The 17,829-nt window shown below is 30.4% G+C and overlaps 1 protein-coding gene across 2 annotated transcripts in view; it reads left to right on the top strand.

Moving 5' to 3' along the window:
• The first annotated feature begins 173 nt into the window (after window positions 1–173).
• The window catches only part of LOC143068542 (uncharacterized), a 31,063-nt gene continuing 13,407 nt past the window's right edge, over window positions 174–17,829 (top strand). The window contains exons 1-2 of one of the 2 annotated variants that reach the window (XM_076242676.1): window positions 174–303; window positions 12,878–13,529. The gene's annotated coding sequence lies outside the window, so the exon portion shown is untranslated. The remainder of the gene's footprint in view (window positions 304–12,877; window positions 13,530–17,829) is intronic. The other variant, XM_076242677.1, reaches the window with a different exon arrangement.

Here is a 17,829-nt window from a genome sequence, read left to right as displayed (position 1 = left end):
TGATAACTTTGATGAATGCTTTTGGTTCAAATCTTTTCAATACAAACCAAGAACATTGTAGAAATGTGATTTATGAGTTTTACATGAAACATGTATAACTATATTGATTCATTATAATATCATATTTTCATAAAGCTGTGACTAAAAAACTCTCATGTTTCTAATATAAAACGACTTATTGACTGGGACTTACTAAAATGGACACTAATTCAGCTTACAGTTTTAAAAGTAGATTTTAATTTACAATTTGGATTAGCCTGTATCTGATTGGAGGTTGGACAGTAGAGCCTAAATTTGACGTTGGTAAGCTGAATTTAGATAATGACATGAATTCACAAAGTTTGACTTTGAAACTTTAACAATATTAAGAAGGAAAGTTTTTTTATTTTTACATATAAAATAATGTAACAAGATGTGGTATGATTGCCAATGAGACAACTCTCCACAAGGTACAAAATGACATAAAAACTATAAGTCACCGTACGACCTTCAATAATTAGTAAAACTAAATCCGGATAGTCAGATATAAAATGTCCCGAAATGACAAATTTAAAACAATTCAAAGGAGAAAACTTAAGATTTATGTACAAATGATAAAAGAAAAACAAATATGATATGCAGCAACACACGACTACGACGACGGTATGGGCTTTGCTCATTGTTGAAGGCCGTACGGTGACCTATAGTTGTTAGTGTCTGTGTCATTTTGGTCTTTTGTGGATAGTTGTCTCATTGGCAATCATACCACATCTTCTTTTTTATATAAACTAGTTTGAAGGCACCAGTTTTTAGATGCACATCAAGAAGGGAGACTTATACAAATAGATCAATCGACGGTAAAATAGTCATACATTCTGAATCTAAGAGTACAAACACCAATTTCATTTTTTTCTTTTTTTTTTTTTTTTTTTTTTTTATAAAATCACCTTTCTAATAACTTTTATTAATGCTTTTTGTAATGAAGAAACCAATATCAGAAAATTGTAACTCCAGATATATCCGAGTTTCAACTTAACAGTGAACTTAAACAGAAATTGACAAAGCAAAAACAAACTAAGTTTATGCCCACATATCTGTTTTGCAAGGTAAATCGCAGCTTTAAAATGACTAAATGTTAAGAATTTGTTTATATCGGTTAATATATGTTAAATCCGGTTCTGTAAATTTATTGACTTCTAACTGCGTTCTCGGTCATTATACGTGTACGTATTTAGTTAAATAGAAGTAGTGACTTCTTCAAAGTGTATATAACTTACCAATAAAGCCTCATACACTAAAACACAAACATTTTAAAGTTTTTATGATAGAAACTTTCATAAATAAATGCAGGAACATTTATTGTTATGCATTGCTTTACGTTTATCAGGTGTTAAAGACATAGTAGAATAACACTCTGTAATTACTTTAATAACGACTCATAAACCAAAGCTCTTGTTTCAAGTGTATTCTTTTTTTATCGAAATCAAAGATTGTTTTGCTGAAAGAAAACAGTTATTTGAATGAAAAATGTAGCTTGAAAATAAGTTAAATCTTACTAAATCACGTTACGTTGATATAAAATATGTTGATAACAGAAGGCGTTTCAATTTGAAGTTGTTTAAATGACTTTAATAGATGTATAATTGTATTCTTACACATATATGATATATAAAAAGATGAACGTTGCTTACACCTGTAGTTTTCCTTCACTGTTTAAAACACTTTGAATTGTTACCATCCAAAGCACATGTAATAGTGCACCAGCCCTTCTATATGAATATATACTGAGTAAAAACATGTATATGATGTTAAAATTTTGTTACATTATTTTACCACTCAATGACATGGCCATACTTCTCTATCACATGGCCATACTTCTCTATCACATGGCCATATTTCTCTATCACATGGCCATATTTCTCTATCACATGGTCATACTTCTCTATCACATGGTCATACTTCTCTATCACATGACCATACTGCTCTATCACATGGCCATACTTCTCTATCACATGGCCATACTTCTCTATCACATGGCCATACTTCTCTATCACATGACCATACTGCTCTATCACATGGCCATACTTCTCTATCACATGGTCATACTTCTCTATCACATGACCATACTGCTCTATCACATGGCCATACTTCTCTATCACATGGCCATATTTCTCTATCACATGGTCATACTTCTCTATCACATGGCCATACTTCTCTATCACATGGCCATATTTCTCTATCACATGGCCATACTTCTCTATCACATGGCCATACTTCTCTATCACATTATAAAATTTAAAACAAGGCAATTATACATTTTCTTTGACACCCCTTTATTCCACAGCGTTTTTCAGTCTTGATTCTCATCGGATTTTTTTTTAAATACAAAGCACAATGGCTAACACTAGCATGAACTGATTTACCGTCATTGAATTTTGAAATATAGAAAATAACGGACATGTCAAAATTGTTGAAAGCAGTAGCCATCCTCCTTTCTGGTAAATATCATTCATTGCTGCTTCCTGTTTTGGTTGACCCGAGTGCTTTATGGGATTCAAGGTGTGTTTTCATTGTTTGTTTTCAAAGTACTGATTTGTGTACTTGTGTTTGTCTGAACTATCTGTTTTCAGTGTGTTGTCCATCTTTCTACGACTTTTATATCTTAATTGCATCATTGGTATCTTGTAACTTTATCAAGTGATTATTGACGGAAATCTTAGAATTGAATTGTATAATCAAGGATAATTATATAGAAATATAATCTTAGAAAGCACAGAAGATTACATGAGCTACATCGTGTAATTTGTATATCATAAAGAGATAAAAGAATATTTATGCATACAGATCAAATTATGATGAAGATATACAATTAATCATAATATCGATGTCTTGGTTGTGAAAGTAAAACGGATGTATACATATGACATCTTCATATTTTGTTAGATTGCTTAAGCTCTGTAATGTGCATGCTGTCTTTTTTTTTAAATATACAATCCTTTCCGTTTTGTACCCGTTTTGATTATCTGTTTCTTGTTGTTGTTTTTTTTTAAGTTGGTCGGTAAATCGTATAAATTTAAAACTTTAGTTAAAATTTTCCAGAGCGGATTATTAGTGCACTGTGTTTACATTATTTCAGTTACATAATTAACAGCAACGTGGAATTTATTTTAATATTTCAAACTGACTGTTTTGTGTTTACCTGTAGTATGTCGAGATTTCCTTTACAGAAGTGGTCATGTTCTAGAAAATGTTTCATTTATTGTAGCTTTGATGACTTAGGCACTATTTGTTTATGGGTTAATAATATAACTTTTGTACTTGTTTGGCTTTATAAATATTTTGATATGAGCGTCACTGATGACTCTTATGTAGACGAAACGCGCGTCTGGCGTACTAAACTATAATCCTGGTACCTTTGATAACTATTGGTTAAGGGTTTCGAATAAATAACATGATTTACAGTTTGCTCATATACACAATGTGATGTATTTTTTTTTATCATTTTCATTTATTATTTGAGTGTGAATTTTCATTGCGGGTAATCATGCATACAACAAGTCACTTTGTCGACACAAACAGTCTAGCTCATTTTTTTTAGGTCATGCCATTCTCTCAGTTTTTGTTTTTTATTCTGAAATTGATCTTCCAAATCAAGTTACGACATTGAGCAACGTAAAACTACTGTCTTCTTGATTAAGAATTAATGCATATCATTAGAAAAGCGTATTTTTTTGTAATTAAAATTTTGAATTGTCTACATTTATTTTTTATTTGGAATCAAGAGTTTAGGAATCTATGACCAAACATTTTTAATTTATGGTCTATAGTACAATTTTAACCGCTCCATGTTAACTGAACGGTCATAGATATTGTCCGACATTTCTTGAAAATAAATGTTTATTTTGATCGTTTTTTGATTTGAAAAGAGTATATTTTAGGAGTTGTAAATAGTTGAAAAACCCGTCTTTATTTATAGATCATGATTATGCGTAATATTTTTTGTTGGTATAACACTTTAACAGACTTTGAATCCCCATATTGTATATTAAATTCACAATTCAAAACGTTTTTCCTTTAGACAACACTATCTGAACTTACCATTAAATGTTCCAAAAGATTTGAAATCATAAAAAAAACGGAGCAACAACGAAATGAAATGATGATTGCTTGCACAAAATGTCATGACGAGTTAAACAATGCAATGTCTTTTTACGATACGAATTTCTTTTTTTTTTGTGTCTTTTATTGAAATAAGATATCTTAATGTTGTTAAGTTCATCGAAAATGAAAAGTGCCTTTGCAAAATTTATTAAACTCTTAATTGTCAAATGTTAAAATAATTAAACTTTATTTAAATGAAACACAATATTGACTTAGAACTTTCAAAATATTATTTCTGTTTCAGTAGGCTGACACAACATATTTCAGACTTAGGAAAATATCGGTTAAATGATACGATTTCTATTTTGCTTGCTGAATGTTCATTGACGACTTACGATAGTGAACCACATGTATAAGGGTAACCACACGTTTAAAAAGTATAAACTAATAACACGTAGCGTCTGAGGTGGAGTTTCTCCGAAGACTTGATCGTCTGGAATCTTTGTATGGGTGAAAAAGAACGGGTTCCAATAAGGTATCGATTTGTCCCATTGATTGGTTTTAAAATCTTAAAAGTTTGGGTCATGAAACATTTGTATATTAGCCTTCTTGGTAATAATGAAATTGAATTTGATGCGACTGTTACACAACGGAGGGGTTTATCTAGCTATAAAACCCGGTTTATTCAACCATTTTCAACTTGAAAGAAATGTCTGTACCAAATAAGGAATATGATAGTCGTTTGCTGTGACAAAGCTTTCAATTTTGCTCTTTGTTAAAGGACTTTCCGTTTTGAATTTCCCTTGGAATTCCTTATTTTTTTATTCTATTTTTTACTCAAATCTATCAGTCCATTTATCAACGAAGTGGTGAGAATTGGTTGCTAAACATTGTTTCTTAAACACTAGATGAGTACAAATGGACGAAGTCATCTACATTTCTCCAAAAAATAATTATCATATGTTTATTTGTAGAATTTTTTTTTATAAAAACGCATTGATCAAAATATTGTTTATTTCTTCTTTACAACATACAAAATGATTTAAATTTTCCCATTGTGAAGTGAGCATAATTTGGAAATATCCGAGACAAATCTGTCTATACTATTAGGATATATTACAAGTGATACAATATATACACCAGGGTTTAAGTATTTCTTAGAGTTTCCTCGATATATAGATGTTGATTACATAAAAACTTTTCAATCAAAGGTTCTTAATGGTAAAGTTGAATGTATACCATCAAAGTTTAACGGGTGCCAACATGATTTGACTTACTTTTTATCTGTGTCATAGATGACCACAAATACGTTCTACTATTCGTATCAGCAATTCATATCTCATGGGATATATCATGTGATAAGTGGTAATTATTTATTCAAATACCTCAACTTTGTTTAAATGCAGCTTCATTTTATACGTAGCTTCTATCTTACGGAGAGAACACAGACAATTTAGTGAATCAGAAACGATGTATGTTGCAACGAAGTTTCAAAACAAATCAGTCGTAATAGCAGTAGCAGAGACATAAATAAATCTAATAGATAACATTAAAACTATTTGATTAAATTCTTTAAATGTTAAAGTTTACATAATAAATATACAGTCGTTTACTGAAAAATACAGAATAAAAGAAGTTTGATGGTTGTTTCTAGACTATTCTGCCAAGGGTTTACATTTACGCACATTTTATCACATTTCTCCTTATTCAAATTGCTTGTAATCTAAAATTTAGTAGCAAATTAAGAAATATAGAGCTTTTAAACAAAGCCTTCATTGGTAAAGCAATCACCGGATCAACTTATGGTCACTAAGGGACCTATAGCCATAGATAAACATTTTTTAGCCTGGAATAGATTTGTTAATACTAATCGAATCAGCTAAGGGACACACAAGTAGAGTTAATAGCATATATTTAAATATTTCTTTTGATTATGAGGACAAGTCGTTTTTACGCTTAATATAGAACAAATTCAAACCTATTTAAGTCATGTAAAATATGTAAATAATCTTTTACTTTTCTCATTGTCTGGCTAAATATACAAAATGAACAGATACTCACAATCGACTTTTCATTTGTGATTTATTATCATATTGAACTCTTTATACCTGAAATGACAAAATGAACATACCCTGAATCAATTGATATAGGATGATAGGAAAGCAAATGAAATGAATGTGCACTTGATTTTGTTTCTTTTATAGTGAAGTTAATCGTACAATACAAAATTTGAAAACAGAAGTTGAGCTTCGGATATTGCAAACATTTTTTTTTAAATTTTTAAATGTATTAAAAAAACTCACCAAAGATACAAGGCATATGATTTTGAACATTAGACGTTTCTATATTAAAAGACTCGGCAGTGATGATCGATTAAAAACATTAAATGGCAAAATCAAGCACGAAACACATACAAAAACAATATTTTCACCTCCGATGTTTATTGTATCTATGCAGTTTATTCTAGTTATAAGGCGAATGTGCGAAAAATAATATCCGTACAAATGCTCATTTAAGACATATCTTCAGAAACTTTAATATTTATAAAGTATTTAAGCAAAACGAACTATTCTATGTAAATATATTCCGACATTTAACAATTGTAGTTTCTCGATGTCCTGTCTATCGAATAATCTTTAACAATGGATGCAGTGTTACCGAAAGAACTTATTTTCTCCGTAAAGAAAATGACCAATCACAAACTTCGTTTTTGCTGAACAAATTATTCCTGTATGTCTAAAGTACGTCGACAGAGCTTTATAAATGTTCAAATCTCGTAAATTGATTGAAAAAAAAAAAACAACAAAGGTAATAACACAACAACTAATGCAATTGCATACTTTAAAAAGGTGTGAGATAGGAAGCGACAACAACATCTCCTGCTATGCATGCATCATCGACCATGCGATATCACACTCAGTCAAAATGTAACAATAAACTCATATAAAGAATTTAAGGATACGAATGTTGTTTGCCTGACTAGCGTTGCGTCTACAAACGTCCCATCAGTGACGCTCGAATAATGAAAAGGTTAAAAAGGCAAAATAAGGTACAAATAGAACACTTTTAGTATTTGTTATTCTCGTGGGATTTTGTCTGATGCTTGGTCCGTTTCTGTGTGTGTTAGTTACATTGTAGTGTTGTGTCGTTGTTCTCCTCTTATATTTATGTGTTTCCCTCAGTTTTAGTTTGTTACCACGATTTTGTTTTTTGTCCATGGATTTATGAGTTTGAACAGCGGTATACTACTGTTGTCTTTATTTAGTATATGATTGTATAGTAGATACACGTGTTTTAAAAAACTTAAGAGAAACAGATTCGATTGCCGAATTGAGTGCTGTGAGATTTTTCCCTCGTGTTTAAAATATGAAAATTGTCTCGAGTGGAGAACGATCGTATCACATTCGATGTAATGAAAGACTTTTAACATCTATATGTCATTACAACATCTTGCTTTTTTTTTGGCTTTGTAACAATTGTTTTATTGTTTTCGACTTGAATAAAAGATTTATCATTATATAATTCATTAAAAAAAGGGACGAGGCTATGGTCATTATATAGATGTTTAGGCTGTACTAAGACCTGTACTAATTAACGTTTTTAATAGATTATTGTGCAATCATATCATATCTAGATTAATTCTAAACTATAACATCACGTGTATGTTTCATAAGAATTTGCACATTTGATTGGTTGACAACAATCAAGAGGCATTAGTTTAGTTTAGTTTAAACATATTCTAAATATACAATAAACAATAGGATTGGATACAAGTTATAACAACTTAAGATAAGCCTCTCCATTATAAGTACAATATACAAAATTTCAAGATGACAGCAATTATATATTTCCGTACGGTATGAAAAATATATACAATAAATATATTATGTTTAAAGAGTAGGAGTTGGATACGAGTACATTTTAAGATACAGCAATATTAATCTAAGAATCTTTTTGTATGGCTTATATAACTATAGATATAGGAAGATGTGGTATGAATAACAATTTATAAAAGTAAACCATTATAAGTCAATATACGGCCTTCAACACGGAGTCGTGGCTCACACCGAACAACAAGCTATAAAGGGCCCCAAAGTTACTAGTGTAAAACCATTCAAATGGGAAAACCAACAGTTTAATCTATATATATAAAAAAAAACGAGAAACACGTATAAATTGCATAAACAAACGACAACTACTGTACATCAGATTCCTGACTTAGGACAGGTGCAAACATTTGCAGTGGGATTAAACGTTTTAAGATCTTTTAATGGTACCAAAACTTCTCCCTTTTTCTGAGACAATAGTAAAATATCACAACTTAGAAAAACACACGATAAAATATCAATTGGAAGGCTTAACTCAATCAAAAAACGTAAATTAACACACTATGAACGAATAAATTTGATCTGCGATGCCTGAATGCAAATACATAGTTAATAAAGTTATCAGTGATAGATGAATATTTAAGGTCAAAAGTAAATAAACAAGTTTAAAGTACATTTCTGAAAAGGATTGTGTTTTGTTCAACAGTAATTTCGTCTGTTCCAAATGAAATATGTTCTATGGAGATAGCAGCTAAGTGTTGAATGTTTCTAAAGAGCTGATTTCAAAAATTTATGTAGAGTGGACATTCTAAAAAAGAATGAATCGAATCTTCTAATGGACACCTGCACATTCACAACTTGGATCATTAACTAAATTAATTCTGTATAAATCAGCTTTTACATCTGTGTCGTAATGTTGTATGTAGTATATTTTCCATCCTGTTTCCAATGAAATAATATTTAGGTTCCAAAAATGAAATATCATTTCTCCGGATTCTATTTTTGAAATTTGGAGATGATTGTATTGATCTAATATCTAATGGTAATAAATTCCATGCACAAATTGAAGAAGGGAAAAAAGATTTAGAAAATATGTCCAATCTACATATCTCGGTACTCTATAGTGAGTACGGTTTCTAGTATTATAATAATTATCATCTGTATAATCCGATATACAATTCATAAGATATTCTGGAACATTATAAAAGAGTCATTATATGAGAAGCATTACGAAAAACGATTTTATTTTCAATAACATTTAAAACTCACGACAGTATGTGCTTTGCGTTAAAACGTCTTAACAATTCAAAGGAAAAAAAATCGATCGTAGCATTGAAATGTAAATATAAGAATTATATGCTTATTTTTATTATTTATAAGGTTATAAAAGCGTAAATCGTGTGCACATTTGTTTGGGCATGTAACGGTTCCGCTTTATACGAAATGTCATTCAGTCAATGCAGTGACACCCCCAAGGACAAACTTCAGTCCAATAAAACACTATGCAGAAAACAAAATATTGAGAAACAAAAACCACACTAAGTACCTGTTAATCTATCAGAATAAGCAGTTTCTTCATCATTTTCTTCATCAGTTTCATACGTTGAATGGCTCGTGGTAAGATAAACGCAAAAATTCAAATGTGAATGGAAAACTAGTAAGCCTTGAAATCCCTCTTCTTCCGACTGAACATGAATTAAAAAGAATTTTATTTAAGGTAGCACAAAACAAAGATACAAAAGTACTAGAATCTATAAAATATTTTGGGATGCTATGAAGAACACAGACGCTAAATTTAATCAGAATCGCAAAAACAAGCACTATATGTATTTAAAAGAATTTTATGAATACACAAAATACATTTTGTTTCACTATTCACGCAATACAGATACATGTACACAGATGTCAGTGCAATATTACACAAAATATTCATTATGAATCACAAGTTATATGAGCTAGGTACTACTAGTACCCGATGAGCTCCTGATGGTTACCTGACAGTTTTTAGTATCAGATTGGAAAATTGTATGCCTCTCAGATACAAATTTGCGAGAACATAGCAACATTATTTTTTTTTACGTTTATATACATTTTGTGAAAATAATTGATTGGCTGTAAATGTCTTGACGTATGTTCAAAGTGTTTACGTTAAAGCTTTACCTTAGCTTCAACTGTATGCCAATATTTACAAAAAATCGACGCACCGTCTACTCCATATCTTACATACATAAACGCAGGGAATACCGATACTTAGTGTGCTACGGTCAGTGCTTTCATATACAATAAGACTACAAATAAAAGAATGAACGCTGACGTAAAAATGTATCCAATATATCTTCTTAGTCATATTTAACTTGTAAATATTGTTCATGTTATTGAATTGATGAGAAAAAATGCATTGAGTTGATTAAAAGAACTGTAATATTTTTCATTCTATTGAAATCTAAAACAATAATATGGCTGTCTATCTTCTATATTTAGAATTAATGAATAGAGATATTATTTATTTAGATGATAATAGCCCATACTTTAATAACCTTACTTTTTATAGTCTAATTGTATATACATTTCCGTGAGACCTGTAAATCTTCCATTTAGACGATTGTCGTATCAAATGCATCTTATATTTGCAAAGCTTAGCAATACTAACTTTTAATGATTGACGGAAGCAATCACTTTACTGTAACAAAAGCTACTAAATCAATTCATTATGAAATAATTCATATCATATCTATTAAAGCAAGCACAAAAAAACTTCCCTTTTAAAAAGGCTTTGTATTTTTGAATGTTTGGTCGTGCACAGGATAGTATTTATCGTGTTTAGTTGCATTCATTTCCGAAAGGATTGAATATCATCCATTTCAGCTGTATATATTATACATTTTATGCGTGAAACAAGAATTGTTTTTCTTTTTTGCAGTAACTTGTTTTCTTCAGTTTTTCTTTGTCTGCTACAATGTTTTCGTGTTTTCTTCAGATTTTCCTTGTTTTGTACATTTTTTGTACATCATTTCTTTGTAGATGATGGTGTTTTATACATTGTACCCTCCTTCCCTATTTTCATTCTCATTTTTATCATTGTCACATTTTAAAGACGACCAGGATTTCAAAAAAAAGAACGAAAGGTTAAGAAGGGGGAATTACAAACCTTATGTCAGACAACAACATAAAAGGAAACTGACGAAAAAGACTAACAACATTCCATAAATCGCTACAATCATATATTGAGTTGTCAGATGGGGGAGAAGTAATCAAAATATGGTTAAATGAATATACATTGAGTAAATACTGCAACATGTTTATTAATATGTGATTATCATTCTTTTCACAGATAGAATATTGTGTATTTTATGCTTTAATATTTATGTCTCTTGTTTACTTTTATATTATCTGAATCTTGTAATTTTTTTTATTTAAGAATTGAATGCTTCATTTTGTTATAGTGTATAAGGGTATAAAAATGATTACTAAAGCAGATTTTGTCGCGTCGAAAGCGCTCAATGCTGGAAATGTGCGAATGATTAACTTTTTCAAACCCTATAAAACTATAAAAAGAGGCATTCAATGCTGTTCGCTGTGAGTCTAGACTCCGTGTTGAAGACCGTACCTTGAACTATTCTAGTTTATTTTTATGAATTGTTACTTGGATGAAGAGTTGTCTCATTGGCACTCATACCGCATCTTCCTATATCTATTTATAACTGCATTTAAATGCTTCAGCTTCAATCATAAATTTAAGTTTTCCTTTGTTTTTCTACGCGTTGTCATAGCGTTGACATGGAAAGAGTAGTAATAAAAGTTGAATTTTATTGAGAAACAAAATTTAGTATTAGAATTTCTCGCAATTGTTGTCAGCCGATCAGAAGTGTGAATTCTTATGAAACATATATTTATGAAAATTTTGATGTAACAACCAGAAGAATTTCAGAACCCAGACTTCAGAAACCGACATTCTTTAATTTAGAATAAACACTGTATTCCAGGACAAGCATTAGAATTACTACATTTTAACCATACCAAATTAAATATTGGAAATTTGCGTGTGATATGATCATCTGTAATTCGAATGGAGTCATTAATTAGTTAGACAGACCAGAATCAAGTTTCCTATTAGAGTAGTAATTTGCGCTAAATTCTCCGGCATCTGTCGTCAATATGAGACTAAACATTGCTAGTTACATTCGTCTGTTTGCTGTTTTGCATCATGACGTCATGAATTAACTCTATATACCTAAAACAGTAATATAGCTGTAACTTGTCATTAGCTTGAAGAGCAAACACGACAGACTCTAAAATAAGAAACAATCGAAAAACAAAAAATGCCACAGATAATAAAAATCACAAAGGGAACTTACTTTGAAATAAAAAAAAAACATGTTGAAATGTCACAAAACGAAAACAGCATATTGATTTGAAGAAGGAATGGGATTTGATAAAAACAGAGCTAGAAATCCAAAATTAAAATCACATACAGAGCATCATAGTGGTTATCTTTTGCCATAGATATGTTTGTATAATAGACATCATTAACTACCATTTTTTTTTAAATATTTTGACTCTGGAAGCCTTATAGACCATACTAATTTGATAAGTATTATATATAAGTGCAACAGTAATATATCGCTGTTCGAAACTCATGAATCGATTGTATGAAAGGAAATGTTTGTTGTTTTAAGCGCTTTCAGAAACTTGCTAATAGATGGAAAAACAAATATGACCGAAGTAAGAGTTTATTTTCATACTTCCAATTAGCCAGATTATATGATCGTTGGTGGGATATGATGCTGAATCCAATCGATCGACACTTTGACCTTATATTCAGTACATTTGGAGGCAAAGTGTTGTACTCTCAAAAAAGAAAGACGAATTGTGAAATGAAACAATATGTAAAAAACACTTTAAATATTTTAAAATTTACACAATTATTAATTTGTTTCATTATTTAGATTTACATTTACATTTTTTTAAAGCACAGAAACCGGACATGTATTCCAGAACATCGCAACATACAACCCCAACACTCACCTGCGATTCGACGACAGGCTTTTAGAAGAATTTTATTACAGCATAATTGGAAGAGGGGGAATTGCGATTTAGCATTTAGCATAATTGTTTTACAAATTGTATAGAAAAACCTTGAAAATAAGAATACCAGAAATACTGCTAATGAGTTATAATGGTATGGCGATTACAATGACAGATTACAATTGGATTCTTATTATTTTTGTTCTGTAACTCAAAAGTCATCCATCAATTAAACAAATAAGACTCTAAATAATTCAATGCAACGGAATAAAGAACAAATGTAGGCAACCAAACGTGGTTAGAGTTTTACAATACCATATACTTTATTTGGTACTTGATGTTTGATCATCATTCCTATAAAAAGATTGAAGAAACCTAGATTACTCTGAAAATAGCACAACAAATGTCATAAGACGTCAAATCGATCCTTAATGTGTAGACCTTTTGATGACCACGCGTTTATAGTGGGTTACATTTCTCTTTAATGGATATTTCCAGTTGATGATAATACATTTATTAATTAACAATCCTTTAAATGAAATGCAAGAGGATTAAACGATTTCCAATGGTTACAAAATATCGTACAAATCTGCAAAGGTAAGTATTCATTCTTTTTTCTGTTTAGTTAGTTTCATAAATAATTTTTTTTATATAAAAATGAAAATCTACTTTTGGCGACCATTATATCTCTATCAAGTAGGGAATATGACATTTGTAATCCGACCCTTTGATGTGTTTATGCTTTTTCTTTTGCCATGTGCTTACCGTTTAGAATTTTCCCTCGGAACTTGGTATTTTTGTTATTTTACCTTTTTATAAGAATCATATGAAATGCGTTATTTTTAAAAATTAACATGCACATTTGTCATACGTTATTTCCGAAATCTGACAGTTTGTGGACGAGCTTCAGACACAAGATGAAAAGTGAAAAAAATCACCTGTTTCGTAGCAAGTTCAAGTACATTTTATACCTTACGGCCATGTACATTTATTGTTTTTATTCTGCAATTTTACTTTATTCTATACCTATTGTTGTCTTTAATTCTCATAGTACTAGTATTCAAAGTAACCAAAAGAGGACTCCATTACCAAAATTAATGTTAACGTAAATAGTAATTTTAACTTGACCGTTTTCACAATCCACTAGATTATTCGGAATGGGTTTTGCTCCTTCACGACCTATAGTTGTTACATTTTATGTCATTTGGTTTCTTGTTGAGAGTTGTCCCATGGGAAATCATACCACATCTTCTTATCTTAGCAGCACCATGATAACAGAATTCTTTGCTTAATAGTAAGATCTCATATATTTAGGTAAACAACCATCTATCAAAGATGTGTATTAGTATAGCAAATGAGTGTAGTTGTGCATTCTATATCTTGTGTCAGCGTTTATAAGGTGTTAATGAACATTATATAAAGATCGTCGGAGATTACTATGCATGTTGACATATTTGGTTTCCGCTGATGTTTTTTTTATGAATGGAATTGTAAAAATCGTGTATCTCTTATCAGTGCAACACTGGTCGTATTAATGACAACATTTGTTGCAAATTGTTTATTATATGCTTTTTAATACATAAAACTCTACACGACTACGGATTCGTATTTTGTGCTTGACAATTAAAGCTTGGCATAATAATGTCAATTCTGTGACCTTAGTATATTTGCTAGTTTCTGGAAAATATAACATTATACTATAAACAAAACAAACTAGGCAAGAGTATGTATAACATTGTAGAGTATTTCATATTTGTTTTTTTCTAATTATGATCAGGCAATATTGATAAAAAAATGTATATTCTAGTTCCAAGATTTAACGATACTTCTCAATTGAAGAATTTGGGGAAACATGAAAAACTTCGAACATGCAAATTGTGGTCAAAATCTAATGACAATCTTTGTAAAGGTATCATATACGAAAATACTTTTAAAAGAGTGCCCTTGTGTACAGCTAATAATGTATCGAATATATTCTCCAACATTTGTCCTAATATACAGCTACTGAAGTATTTTGACAAAGAAAAATCTAGTCTTAAATTTGGTTCTACAAAACGCTCTTAAAACAGTGGTTGTCGTTTGTTACTGTGTTACATATTTGTTTTTCGTTCCTTTTTTGTACATTTTTTTACCGTTAGTTTTCTCGTTTGACTTGTTTTACATTTGCATTTCGGGGCCTTTTATAGCTGGTTATGCGGGTAAGGCTTAGTTCATTGTTGAAGGCCGCACAACCTGTCAATTTATGTGTCGTTTGATTTCTTGTGGAGAGTTCTCTCATTGACAATCATACCAAATCTTCTTTTATATAATTAAGGTAAAAAATTTGAAAGTTCTATGAACATCGCACTGCACTCTGGTACTCGAAAACATATAAATTGAATTATAGGTTAATAACCTTTAACAATTCAAATCACCAAAAATAACTGTGAATGTAAATTCCAGTACGAAATAGTTTCACATTGAAAACATATAAAGTACAGTTCCAAACAAACTTGTATGTTTTTTTATGTTGACAAATTGATTTTGTTTGATGATACCGAGGCTTAACTGAATAGTTCTCACATTTCCTGTCTTAGTGCACGAGAAGACACTCAAACTGTATTATGAAGAAACCAAAGATAAGCATTTTGTTACAAATCAGGAAAGTTTCAATGAACTGAACACTTCAACGTTTTCAATTATGATATACAATAATGTCATATTTACTAGATCTTAAAGTTAAACAAATGATAGTGTAATATAATAAAAGTTGGTAATTTTTATCTATGTTGGCGAAGAATGATGCAACAAAGACGTTCCGTAGTACCTTTTTTAACGTTTAGAAGAACGAATACTAGTGCCAAAGGTAGAGACGTCAATTGTTTATACTATTGCACGGGAAAAGATATTTAAGTTGAGTGTATTTAAAAAGATTTTTTAAAAATGCGCGTCTGGCGTTAATATAAAATTTCGACCCTGGTATATATGATAAGTTTATTTAATATCTAAAACTGATTCTCAATGTGCGCACATTTTTTGTATTTCTGATATACAAAAAACAAGATGTGGTATGATTGTAAATGAGATAACTATACATCAAAATTAACAATTCACAATTCAATTGGACATAAACGATTGAAGGCAACTAAACCGTTCGGCCTTCTCTGATGAGACCGGTTTTGACTTACCAAGTGATATAACATGTTGTAAGCATACTTATGGTATTTGGGTACACAGTACAGTACAGGACGGTCAATTTCTTCTTGTTTGACTGATATACAAAAAAACCCTATCCTATTAAGCAAATACCGAGGGAGTATATGTTGAATTATAAGTGAATTGTCAAAATCAATTCGTCATAAATTACTTTAAGTCTATGTTATTTTCCGATGTTTTATTAATTTATTAGTAAGAGACAAATAAAACTAAAATACAAAAACTAAATGTATCGCATGAACCCCAAAAGACTGGGTGCGTTGACATAGTACCCGTCTCCGGTTATTTATATATAACCATCATGCTAATACATAATCAGCCAAAAATATATAATAATACAAATGAAAAAAAAAATAGTTTGTACACGAAAACATATTGTTAAAGGGGTAGTAGCTGTGACTCAAATTCATTCTACAGATTCTCAAATATGATTTATTACATACTAAAACGTATATCCAAATTACAATAAGTCTGTGAGCATGTACTCGATAATATGTATCGTGTGTATTTTAGTCTAGACGCCATCTAATGAACTGTTGATATGACCTCCGAATACTGCCGATGTTCAAATAACCCAATATAAACATAAACATAAAAATAGATAGATTGTGTCCTCGTGCAAATGGATTTTAATAGGTATGTTTTGTTTTTGGTGGATCGAATCAGTCAACTAAATTGTTCACCTTTGTTTCACTTAGAATGTTGACATTCTTTTCCTTTTAATTGATGGACACGACTCATGCATGATTAACCAATCTCTAGCTAATGAGTTAAATTGAAGCTCAAGTGAATATGGATTTAATTAAGTAGAGTTTTTCACTTGCAAATGAATAATTCATCATCATTCATCAGGTATTTTTACAAAATGAACGAAATTGGGTTCTGAAGACGAATTATTATTTCATTATATCATTTTTATTATTGATTGAACAAAACGAAAGCATATTCTATTTTTAACGTTTCTCGTAGCTAGTGCCCTTTAAACAATATAGGTCTGCAGGAAATCACATTATTAAACTCATGAGAGGCACTGTCAAAACCGAATACGTAAACGAAATTCTGTCAGATATTTTCATACACACGAGTTGAAAATAAACTGACAGTGCCTTGTCTAAAAAGGAAAAGACAAACAGACAAACAACATTAGACACAACACAGTAAAGACAATTCAAACTGAATACAGCAAAGATAATTATTTTCTTTGATTAAATTTTGCGGGGATTTTTTGAAAGGGGAACCAAATAATTCGAATTAGACATTGGTCGTCCAGTTTAGGTAAATACAATTTGTACAATGTTTATTTCTAAAAATCTTTTTATATACATGTATCTTGGTCGAACAGTTGACGTCATTCAAGTTCGCAAAGTCATCACTTAAATACTTTTCACGTATAATAATATCAGTATTTTCAGCACCAGTACCGGTGTACTGGCTCCTTGATTAATAATATACAAACGATAACTCTTGTTATACAAAAGAAGTACTTTTTTCACAATACTAATGAGTCAAGACATAATTACCTTTCAATAAATATGAAGTGTACATTTATGCATATTGATGACTGTTTATCTATGCACAATGATGACTGTAAATTTTTCGATGTTCTTTAAACTTGTTATAAATATAACAATATGTCTTTAATAATCACACAGTTAAAAGCTACCAGTGTACAAAAACTACTTTGTCTAATTTCTCCGTAAAT

This window comes from Mytilus galloprovincialis, chromosome 3 (genome assembly GCF_965363235.1).
Source record: "Mytilus galloprovincialis chromosome 3, xbMytGall1.hap1.1, whole genome shotgun sequence".
Lineage (NCBI taxonomy): Eukaryota > Metazoa > Mollusca > Bivalvia > Mytilida > Mytilidae > Mytilus > Mytilus galloprovincialis.
This window is presented reverse-complemented; position numbering and strand designations above follow the sequence as displayed.